Source organism: Microtus oregoni, unplaced genomic scaffold (assembly GCF_018167655.1).
Source record: "Microtus oregoni isolate MIOR12 unplaced genomic scaffold, Mior012 000063F_ref0000156, whole genome shotgun sequence".
NCBI classification, from domain to species: Eukaryota; Metazoa; Chordata; class Mammalia; order Rodentia; family Cricetidae; genus Microtus; species Microtus oregoni.
In genome coordinates, this window is record NW_024543873.1 from 8,393,887 (window position 1) to 8,405,674 (window position 11,788).

The following is an 11,788-nucleotide window of genomic DNA, read 5'->3' on the forward strand; positions in this document are numbered from 1 at the left end:
CAGCAGCAGTAGATTTTCAAGGGCATACAGAAAACATAGCATCTGTGGACACTTTCTGTTTCAGGGAGGACATGGTGAAATACTGGCAGAGTCCAAGATTTAGGGATACAATTTTGAGAAGGCACACTCTCTAAAGTCAGCCCTGACTCTAAACCCCCAAATGGCTTCAACCCCTAAAGAGTTGGCTAGAGCTAAATTAGACCATATTTCTACTGTCATAACCATCGACTAATGGACCTAGGAGAAGGACAATGACTTTCACATCTGGCTACAAGCACGTTAAATTCAACCCCAGTTATAGACCCTGAAATGGTCTGTAATCAAATTTTATGTTGGATTTCCAGTAGTGATTTTGTTAAGTTAATAGGTCTTGAAGCAACTTTCTACCTTGGAATTATATAAGTCCAAGACTCAACAGGCAGAACATCTGACCTTGGTTCCAAAGCAGACCTTAAAATACCTCTGCAAATGAGTTCTGTTTGCTTGGTGATAGGATTAGGCTAGTTCTGCGTATTCACAGATGAAGGGATACACATTGGTCTTTGCTGATGTATGTGCATCTGTAGACTTGAGGCAATCAGTGTCTCTGATTCAGGGTAAGCTCTTCTGAGCTGCAGACTAGGGACAAGGCCATATGTCTAGTGAACTGAGTGAAGAAGCTAACCCTGGCTTCAAAGTCACACTCCCTCTACCTCTCCCCCTGTAACAGCCCACCATGCTCAAATTCATTCTCACTTCCGTTCAACATTGAATCAGAAATTCTCGGCAGTGCAGCCAGGCAAGAAAAAAAAAGTAACCAATTGGGGAAAAAAAGTTTGATCACAAATGCCAAAATTGTCTGGCGAGAAAATTCAGTGAAATTTGCAAATGAAAAATATGGTGAGAATGAGTTCTCACATTTCAAAACTTTGCAGGCTACCTTGCAAACCTGTGTGTGAAAGCTAATTATTTGGAAATGTCATAGAATTTTAATAAATTGTTAATTGTTTCTATATCTCAGATTTTTCAACAAAAAATACCTTATAATGAACCACAGTTCTATTTAAAAATTGAAACTTTAAAACCTCCAGAAGATAAAGCCAAAGAGAAGTTTGAAACTCTGGAATAAGGAAAAATTAGGTATATATCCAAAGGCATAATTCATAAAGAAATAAACTGACAATTTGGAATTTGGGCTCAAACCTCACCCCACTACTACTAATGAGAAATGAAAATACAAACTGCAATTTAGGAGAAAATTTTTACAGACCATATATTTTACAGAAGACTTATATTCAAAATATAGTAGTCTAACTCAGTAAGGAGGAAACAAGCTACCCACTTAAAAAAAAGACACATCACAGGTTTATTTATGTATGTCCAAAGAGCCTATGTAGAAAATTTATTGCAGATGACATGGTCATGGGAAATTAAGTGTAAATGGTATAACATGAAATTATCAACTCAAAAAGCTCAAGCTCTTCATCCATTTTGGAGTATTTGTCATTATAAAGCTCTGTGCTTGATTTTATAGAAATGTATCTGCTTTTCAGTTTATAAAAGTTCAAAATCCTAAAAATACACCAAGTTGATTTAGTATGTACATGCAATATTAATATTGGCCTTATTTTAAAAAATAACACAGGTCACCAAAGAATCTGTACAGTTGTCCAGTAATCTGAAAAGTAGCTGGCATCAGTCAATAGGAAAGTACAATTTAAAAACCACAATGAGATTACACATTACATCTGTTAGAACAGTTAGAGTTTAAAATTCTGTCCATACTGAGTTTTCCAGGGGATATGAAGAATTCCCATACACTATCAGCTGGAATGTAAAAATTTACAACGTTAGAAAACATTTTGGCAGGTTTTGGAAGCAAAACATGTCTACCTTGTATTTCAATAACTCCATTCCCTAATATTTACCCAAAAGAAACAAATGCCTATTTCCTTGCAATATAGCTTACATGAATATTCAAAGAAGTTTTATTCAAAATTTCCATGATCTGTTAATTAAGAATATGTCAACCAATAGAAAAACAATAATCTGTAATATATTAATTGAATAAAATAAACACAATAGCAATAAAAATAAATGATCTATGGATAGTTATTACATGGATAAATTTCAAGCCAAATATGCTGAAAGGAAAAAGCCAGACACAAGTGAGACTATACTGCTCTATTTCATTTATACCGAAACCTATAGAACTGAAAAGAATTTGAAAAACAGAAAGTGGATTGCCATCAAAGGGGAGAATGGGTTTAATAATGGGAGAAGAGAGCACAAAAAGTAATGAGAGAATTCTTTTTAAGCTAATGATTATGTGACTATCTTGACTATGGTGAGCCCTGCAGACTCATATGTCTGAATTGCTTGGAAGTTAGTGAAAGTGTTTGGGAAAAATTAGGGTAGTCTGACTCCTGCCATGATGATCCTGAATTAACCCACCAAAACTGTAAGTAAGTATAAACAAGTTGTAACTGAGGATCATATTTAGCTGAATAACCTAGATCCAGAAAGGCTAAAGTCACGTTTCCTTTCATTTGTGGATCCCATGTTCTATGTAGATATATAAAACCTTTTTACCTATATTTGATATGGATTAAGGAAAACGAATGTATATGGAGGTAAATGTGGTCAAGTGGTGATAAACTAGAATAAAATACCTTTATAAAACTCATTGCTATGCACAATGAGTGTGTGCCAATAGAAAAGTTAAAAGTTCATGACATTGCATAAAACTAGCACATAATGTTGTGATATTATAGTATTGCTTGCATGTATCTTCTCTTCCTAACTAATCTGTAGAATTTTTATTTTAAATACTAGACCTCAAAAAATTCTCTAAAAAAGGAATCTAAATATAATTAGAGGCTGATGAGGTAGCTCAGTGGTTAAGAATTCTGGCTGCTCTTATAGAAGACCCATGCTCAATTCCCAGAGTATATGTTGGACAGCTCACAACTGCCTATATTTTCACCTCTAGTGGATCCAATGACCTATTCTGGCCTTGTTGGCTACCAGGCATGCATATGTTGCAAATATTTGCACAGGCAAAATACCCATATGCATAAATGGTGTGGGATAATTGTTTGTATTCTGTCAATCATGTTTTAAATAAATGCTGATTGGCCAGGCAGGAAGTATAGGCGAGAAAACAAGACAGGAAGTAGAAATGATGCAATGAGAACAGGAGAATTCTTGGAAGGAGAAAGTTGATTCTTCCCAGTCCTGTACAGACCACTGAGGAAGCAGGTTGTGACGTGTCAGCTGAAAAAGGTACCGAGCCATATGGCAAAAATAGATCAGAATAATGGGTTAATATAAGCAACAAGAGCTAATAAGTAGCCTGAGCGATTAGACCAATCAGCTTTATAACTTATAGAGATCGCTGTGTGATTTTCTTTGGGGCTTGCCAGTTGTGGGGTACCGGGCAGACAGAAACCCCAACAAGAAGGCCCCAATCATGTTACATATAAAATAAAAAAAAATGGTATATATTACATAATTTTCCCATTCCCAATCCTCCTTCCAAGCCCTTCCAATGTTCCCCACCATGGCTCCCCTGGAAAAATTTATAGTCTATGTTTTGCTAGTAATTATTGTTACATATAAAAGCAAATAAATATATAAATGTAACCTGCTGATTTTCTTCAATGTTGCTTGTGTGTGTGTGTGTGTGTGTGTGTGTGTGTGTGTGTGTATTTAGGAATGACCACTTGGTATTATACAAATAGGAAAAAGAGATACAAATGAAAATCATAATTTAGTGAGACCCTGCATATATTCATGTAATCCATATCTAGGAATAGAACCTCACTATTGTTTCCTATTGAAGAGTCAAGAGAATTCCTATAATGGCCTGAATAGAAGAAAAAGAAAAAAGACAATGCAATATAGCTATATCATTCCACAGCTCCATCAACAGCCACTTTTCAAAGAAAAAGATATTACAATACACCCGAAGAATGACATATTTCCCACCCCAGTCCCTCTCTTAGCCTTTTAGTCACACAAAAGTGGAATGGGAACTTTGTAAAAAGGAAACACTAATGTAGATCAGAGGCCAAAGGTATAACTCCACTGAAGAATTGCTATTTAAGTGAAATATTGTAAAGGCTATGTCTTCCTACACCTTAGAATACCAATCAGCCTGCAGTATGCTGCAGTTCACAAGAGAAAAGATTAGAGCTAAAAGAATTACAGTATAGAGGATTACTGAGGAGAAGCACACAGGGATCTCAAACTCAAGGAAACAAAAGCAAAGGCAATTGAGGGACTAATCATTTATAAACAAAACATTAAGCCCAATCCATTTTTAGGCACATTAGCATAAATTATCACACAAAAGGCTCAATGCATCATCTTTAATGTTCTAACACAGTAACAACAACAAAATACAGAGCTTTCTAAAAAAGAAAAGGAAATATATATTCTGAAGAAACAAATTAAACAAGACACTGGGAATCAGGTACAACACAGAGCTTGTAATGATTAAAGAATTTAAAATAACAGTGATTAATAAGTTATAAGGCTTTAATGGAAAATGTAAACAGCAGAGAAGGGACAGATGCTATAAGGAGAGAGAGAGAGAGGGAGAGAGAGAGAGAGAGAGAGAGAGAGAGAGAGAGAGAGAGAGAAAATTTCTAAGGAAAAATGAAAATGAAAGGTGGAAATCAAATCACTATTGCAGAAGTTACTTTGCCCGCCCCCCAGAAGAGGCAGCAGAAAAACTGTAAAAGTTAGAGGTAGTGGATGCCTTTGAGGAAACTATTTTCCAGACATAACAGGGCAGTTGAACCTATGAACTCACAGTGATTGTGTTAGCATGCACAACACGTACCCCAGCTCCAGTATAGAGGAAAAAGTAGGCACACACACACACACACACACACACACACACACACACACACACAAATCACCAGTAACTGAGGAGATATGGTATTTGATAGTTTATGAGAGAGGAAGAGACAGTTTTCTTTAATGGTGTGGCTCCTAGTAAGTTCACAGCATGACAGGACAAGCCCTACTCACAAGACTCATTGAGCAACACAAATTAGAATCAATAGGGAAAAAAGAAAAGAAGAAATCTCAAAGTCGAGTGTTGTAGAGATTGAAGAGATATTGCAGGATTAGGGGAGGAAAATATGCTCAAAATAGATTGTAGAAAATAATATAATAATTAATAAGTTAAAAATGAAAATAAAATACAGGGAGCCTGTATGGGACTGACCTAGGGATTCTACATATACGTGAAATTTGTGTCCCGCGATCTACTTGTGGGACTTCAAACAATGGGAGCAGGGGTTGTTCCTAATGCTTTGACTGGCTCTTGCAAACCTATACCTCATATTGGATTACCTTTTCCAGCCTAAATACAGGGGAAGGAGCTTAGTCTTACTGCAACTTGATATGCCATGTTTTGTTGATACCCATGGGAAGCCTTCCCCTTTCTGAACAGAAACAGAAGAAGAGTGGATTGAATGTGGGGGGGGCAGAGGGGAGGTGGAGGGAGGGAATTGGAGGGAAAAAAAGGAGGGGAAACTGAGGTCAAGATGTAAAATAAGTAAATAATAAATAATAAAAAAAAACACAAGGGGTCTAGAGGGTTTGCTCAGTGTTTAAAGTACTAGTTGTTCTTTCAGTGGACCTGAGATCAATTGTCAGCATTGAAATAATGGCTCATAACGTCTGTGACTCAGTTCCAGAGGGCCTGGGACCCTCCTTCTGATTTCCAAAGGTACCAGGCACACATGTGGTATATATACATGAATGTAGGCAAAGTTACCATAAACACACAAAAAAATACAGAACATGCAGAGACCCAAAATTAAAGATAAATACCATATACCATAGATCAAACAGAGAAAGATATACTGTGCTAACAGCAATGAAGAGGATGCTTGACTAAATATGTTAATATCAGATAAATTAGAACAGGCAAAAATGCCATTAACAAAGAAGGATGCTACACAGTCATAAGAGGGAAAATTCATAAACAAATATCCCCAGGTTTGTTAGTGTTTATACAAATGAATACAATGAAGCAAAACTGATTTATCTAAAAGAAGATGTAACAAAACACAGTATTCACTAGGAGACATTAGTATTTTTAACAACTGACAGATAAAATGGGAAACACTAATATACCTAAAATAGTTTTAAAAGAAGCAGAGGGATATATTTTAAGCTGAACGGAGAGAAAATGGCAAAAATTTAGACAGAAATTGATAAAATCAAATACAAGAAATTTTAATTTAATGAAGATTAAAGAAATCAAAATAGTTCATAAAAATATAAATAAAAATCAGTGAACTTCTAGGTGGTCTAATTGGTGGGGAAAGAAGATGTGAATTTCTGATACACAGAATGAAAGAGAGACTGGGCATGGTGGCTTGCCCTGTCACTTCCAGCACTTGAAAGGTTGAGGTAGGAGGATTACAATCACAGGCAATATTAGCTTTGATGATTATGATTTTTAATGATAATATATTTAAAGCCTGCATTATAAAAGGAACAATTCATTAGTTAGATCTTATTAAGATTCAAACTATTTGTTCTGCAGAAGAATGAATTCAAGGCACATCCCAGAACAAATTTTTACAAATCAATACTCATAAAGTTCTGTTATTCAAAATACATAAAAAACCCTGAAAGGTCAACAATCAGCAAATAATTATACCAAATAACAACCAAAAATATTAGTAGAACAGATCAATCTCCTGTACAGAAGGACTACAAATCATTTGTATAAATACTCTGACTTTTGTATTTCTAAAAATTCAATCAATTCCCACTCAAAACGTTTAAAGTGTGGCATGATAAATACAGTAAAGACAAAATGGGTAACAAAAAATACAGTAAAGTTGGAAAGCATTAAGGATTTTAGAGCAGTTGCTATTTATATGGCTGGCCTGGAATGAATAACACCCTCTATTGATAGTTGATCAAAAGGCTGCAGTTAATTTGAATGCAACTAAAAGGCAGCTTGGATTTTTATTGAAGTACCTGGTATGCAAGCAATATTCAGGAAAATAGTGCCCTATGTCAATCAGTAATCTAAAAATTAAAATCTACAAAGAGCAAGGTTAAGTTGAATAAGAAAGTTGGCAGCAGAATGGGCAAAGGACTTATTGCCATCATTAAAGAAGCCAAACTTTTTGAGTGATTAATTTAAAAGAGCCCAATAGAAACTGCAATTGATTAACAGCTAACAGTGAAAAAACTCTAGTTTCTAGACCAGGGTACTCATAGGTTTTTGCACTCCAATACCAGCATGTTTATGGCAATCATACACCCTGAAAGATCATGTTTTTTTTTACAAGGATTTTCTTAGAATTGAACTATTATCTATATGGAAATTGCATCTTCTTTATAACAGGAGGAGAAATTTACCAATTCTAAACTAAAGATACCTCTCACACACTTGTCTGAAATCAGCAACAAACACCGCATTTGAGTTCATGTAGTTGTACCTCTTGGAAGAATTCTGGAGTCTATGGGGAGTTTTACATAGACTATCTTGTCTTTTTCAAAAAGAGCTGACTTTTTCTTTTACAATTTAGATAACCTAGTGTGGGAGGTCCTTCTGTCTATGTGTTTTTATTGGTTAATGAATAAAGAAACTGCTTTGGACCTAGAGCAGAGATATAGGGGAATAGAGCTAGGTGGCAAAAACTAAACAGAATGTTGGGAGGAAGGAGGTAGTGTCAGAGAGAAGCCATGGAGCTGCTGGAGACAGGTGCTGGGAATTTTACCCAGTAAGCGACAGCCATGTGGAGATATACAGATTAATAGAAATGGGTTAAATTAATATAAGAGTTATCCAGTAAGAAGCTAGGGTTAATGGTCCAAGCAGTGATTTAATTAATCCAGTTTCTGTGTGATTACTTTGGGTCTAAGCTAGCCAGGTTACCGGGAAGAACAAGCAGCCCTCCCTCCAACAATAACACTTTTTCTTTATCAGTTTATTTTTATACATTTTTTGAAGCATGATCTCATTGAGTAGTTCGAACTGTCCTTGAACTCAGAGAGATCTGTGCTTCCTAATCATTATTTGCCAGTTGCCAGTCACCCCAATATTCATTGGTCTAGAAGTTATGAGAGTATGTATCCTTGTTCTGTACTGAATCTCATTGGAAAAACTTTCCATTTTCCCTCATTAATTTTGTGCTGTTTTCTGTGAAATTTCTATAGATAGTACATTGGTGTTGAGACAATTTGGTTTTATAACTCGCTTGTGACCTTTCTAAAATAGTCCTATACATATCAAATAAGTTTTCTGCTTGTAATGAATAGGCAATGTGATTATAAGTTTTAATTTTTTTATTATTTTAAATTCTGTGCATGTGTGCACACATGCAGATATGAATACAGGTGATGCTATAGTATCTGATCCCTTGGAACTAGAGTCAGTAGGTTGTGAGCCATCCCATGTAGATGATAAGAACCAAATTCAGGTCCTCTGCAAGAGGAGTGCACAACTGAGCTGTCTCTCTAGGACCAGTTTTCATGTCCTTAGTGTGATATTTCACATTGATTACCTTATATTAAGCCAAATTTTCTTTCATACGCAAGTCCCATTTGATCATGGTTTATAATCTTTTCATGAGCTGTTGAAATTGACTGGCACTTTGGTGAAGAGATGTTTGTTTTCACGTTTGTCAGTCTACAGTTTCCTATTTTTGTAGTATCTTTATCTGGTTTCATAAAATGAGTAGCAATTGTCTCCTCTCCTCAAAGCTGATTGAATTTACAAAGGCTAGTATTACATTTTAGGCCAGGGTCCTTGCCCAGCAGTAGATGGTCAACACACACACACACACACACACACACACACACACACACACACATAAACCCTCAAAGGTATTTTGTAGACTTTTTGTTTAATTCTTCTCTGAGCATATTTTGCCTGATTGGACTTTTTACTTGTTTATTTATTTTTTTTACTGATTTTATTGAGCTATACATTTTTTTCTCCATTCCTCTCCTTTCCTCCTTTCTTTCCCTCTACCCTTCACCATGATCCCTACATTCCCAATTTACACATGAGATTTTGCTTTTCTCTTTTCTATATGCATACATGTATTACATGTCTATTTTGAATGACATTTTTGTTTGGGGTGGATTGTTTGTGTTTCTTATAATTTTGTTTGTTTTGAAAGAGAGAAAAAAAAGAACACAAGTTGGGGAGATAGAGATGTGTGTGAATCTGAGAGAAGTCAGGGGAGCGGGAAACATGATCAAAATGTATGAGATTTTTTTTTCAAAAAAATGGTTAGTATGAATTCTTCTTTAAATATTTTATAGAATTCAGCCACGAAGTCATGCAGTTCTGGGGGTGTCTTTGTCAGGAGGATATTAATTATACATTTACCTCTTAATATTTTATCACTCAATTCAAGTGTTCTAGTTTTCTTGACTCCGTCTTGAAAAGTTATTTGTATCAACAAATGTATTAATTTGTTCTAGGCTATGCAATTAATATATTGGTCTTTAACTGTTCATAGTTGCTTCCTATGAGTCTTCTTTTAATTTCTGGAACATAAGTTTTGCTGCCTCCTTTTTCTTTCTTAGGAATTTTGTTTTCATCTACCTAGATATTTATCAAATTATATTATTTGAGAAACCATTAGTTAGACTTTTTATGCTTAAAACAAATATTTATTTGTAAATATTTTTAATTGAAATAGAATCATATAACATTTAACATTTCCTTTCCTCCTTCCAGCTCCTTCTATGCACCCCCACTCTCAAATTGATAGCCTTTTTTGTTTGATTATTCTTTCACAAATATATAATTCCAACCAAATGAGTCTGTTTTGGTTGTTTCTATGTATATGATTTTATGGTTGGCCATTCTGCATTGGACAACCAATAAAAAGTTCATCCCTGGAAGAGGCTAATATACCTCCAAGCAATCAATATTTGCCATCATTCTTTGTCTAGGGATGGGACTCTGTGAAAAATTTTCCTTCCATGTCAATATGCTCATTGATATTGTCATTGTACTGGTCTTGTTTTAATCATTTCTAGGAGAGTGTTTCACAGCAAATGTCCTTGTGTTCTGGCTCTTACAATCTTTCCATTCTGGTTTTAACAATGTTCCTTGAGATGTAGATGCAGAGGTTATGATGTGGATGTATCCACTGTGGCTGGGCTCCTAAGGATTCATTGATTTCTGCATTGTGTCCAGTTGTGGTTTTCTGTGATATCTGTTGGCTGTAGCGAGAAGCTTCTTTGAAGAAAGGTGAGTATAAGGCTCAGATTTAGAACTCTGTAACAAATTATACAGGTTTAGCAAAGTGGAGATAGTAGATTCTTTTCTAAGGCCCTTAGCTTCACTGGCCTGGGGATGTTGGCTAGGTTTCCAGTGCCAGGCATAATCCCCCTCCTGTTGAGTATGCCTTAGGTCAAATTAGACAGCCGCTGGTTGCCATAAACATGCGAGTGCACCTATAGAGAAACTCCCATGCTGCTTATTGCAATGGTTCATAGGTGTTGCAGCTGAGTTGCATTGTCTCCCCATTGCAGTTTGCACAGTATTTTCTGTTATCATGAAGGTTAGACATCAGGAAAGAGGCTTCCAGGTCAGATCTAACTCAGATCATCTGGCTTGTGTATCCTAAGTGTGTGGTGTTTTCTACTATAGGGCCCACCGTCAACCCTTGAAAGACATCCAAAGGATACATGGATAGTATATATTGTTTGAAGAGTCAATTAGACTACACTGATCAACCATTCAAAAGGACGTTTCTCATGCCTGGTACTGGGGTTTATGTTAGTCTATTGTCATTGTGAGGAGCATTGTAATTTTAAGTGGTTTAACTCCCTTTAAACACACACACACTTATACTTCTGTTGATATTCTTATAGATTTATTTCCTTGTTCACTTCTGATTTGATTTTTCATTTATTTATTTCCTTTAGCTAACTCTGAGTTTACTTTTCATTCGTTTTATTCTTGTTCTCTGAGTGTAAAGTTAAGTTGTTTATTTGAGTTTTTCTTTTATTTAATGTAAACATTTGTTGTCATTTATTTCTTCATGACAATGGTATATTGTGGCTTCATTTTTGTTTTGTTAAGGTATTTTTATTTTTCATTTTGACCTCCTTTTGAACACAGAGATTGTCCAAAAGTAGGTAATTTCCAAAATCTGCAACTGATGAAGAGGATTCAGGAATCAGGCAGCTTCTACATTATTTATAAGAATGTTTCTCCCATAATTATGAATGACCTTCAAACAAAACACCCAAATCTAAGTATAAAGAAATTGCTGTTTTAACTGTACCATTGCTCTTTAGATGTCAGCCTATGTTAAAGATTGAAAGGAGATATTTGTTGTTACAATCTTTTCTCCTCCCTTCCACAAAGATCCCAGAGCCTTGGGGGATGTGTTATAGATGTCCTATTTAGTGTCCCACAGTCTCTTATCCTTTCTGGTTTGAAGTTGTGAGCCTCTGTGTTATTAGCTATCTTCTGAAAAAAGAAATACTTCTCTGATGAGGGCCACCCATAGCTAAGGAGCTATTGGTAGCTGATGGCTGCTGGTAAAAAGTGTGTAAGTTTTGAGGGATAAACGCTCCTGATAGGATGCTCATCTTCCACTTAATGACACCATATTCATGCACACATTCACAGCACTAAATGGACTCAGTGGGTCTAAAAAGGAGTACATTGGGCCTGGAAAGGCAGCTCACCACTAATTCAACATACTGCTCTTCCACATTACTCAGGTTTAGTTCCCATCACTCATAGCAGGTGAGTCATAACTGCCTGTTCCAATATCTCCAGGGACTCTCA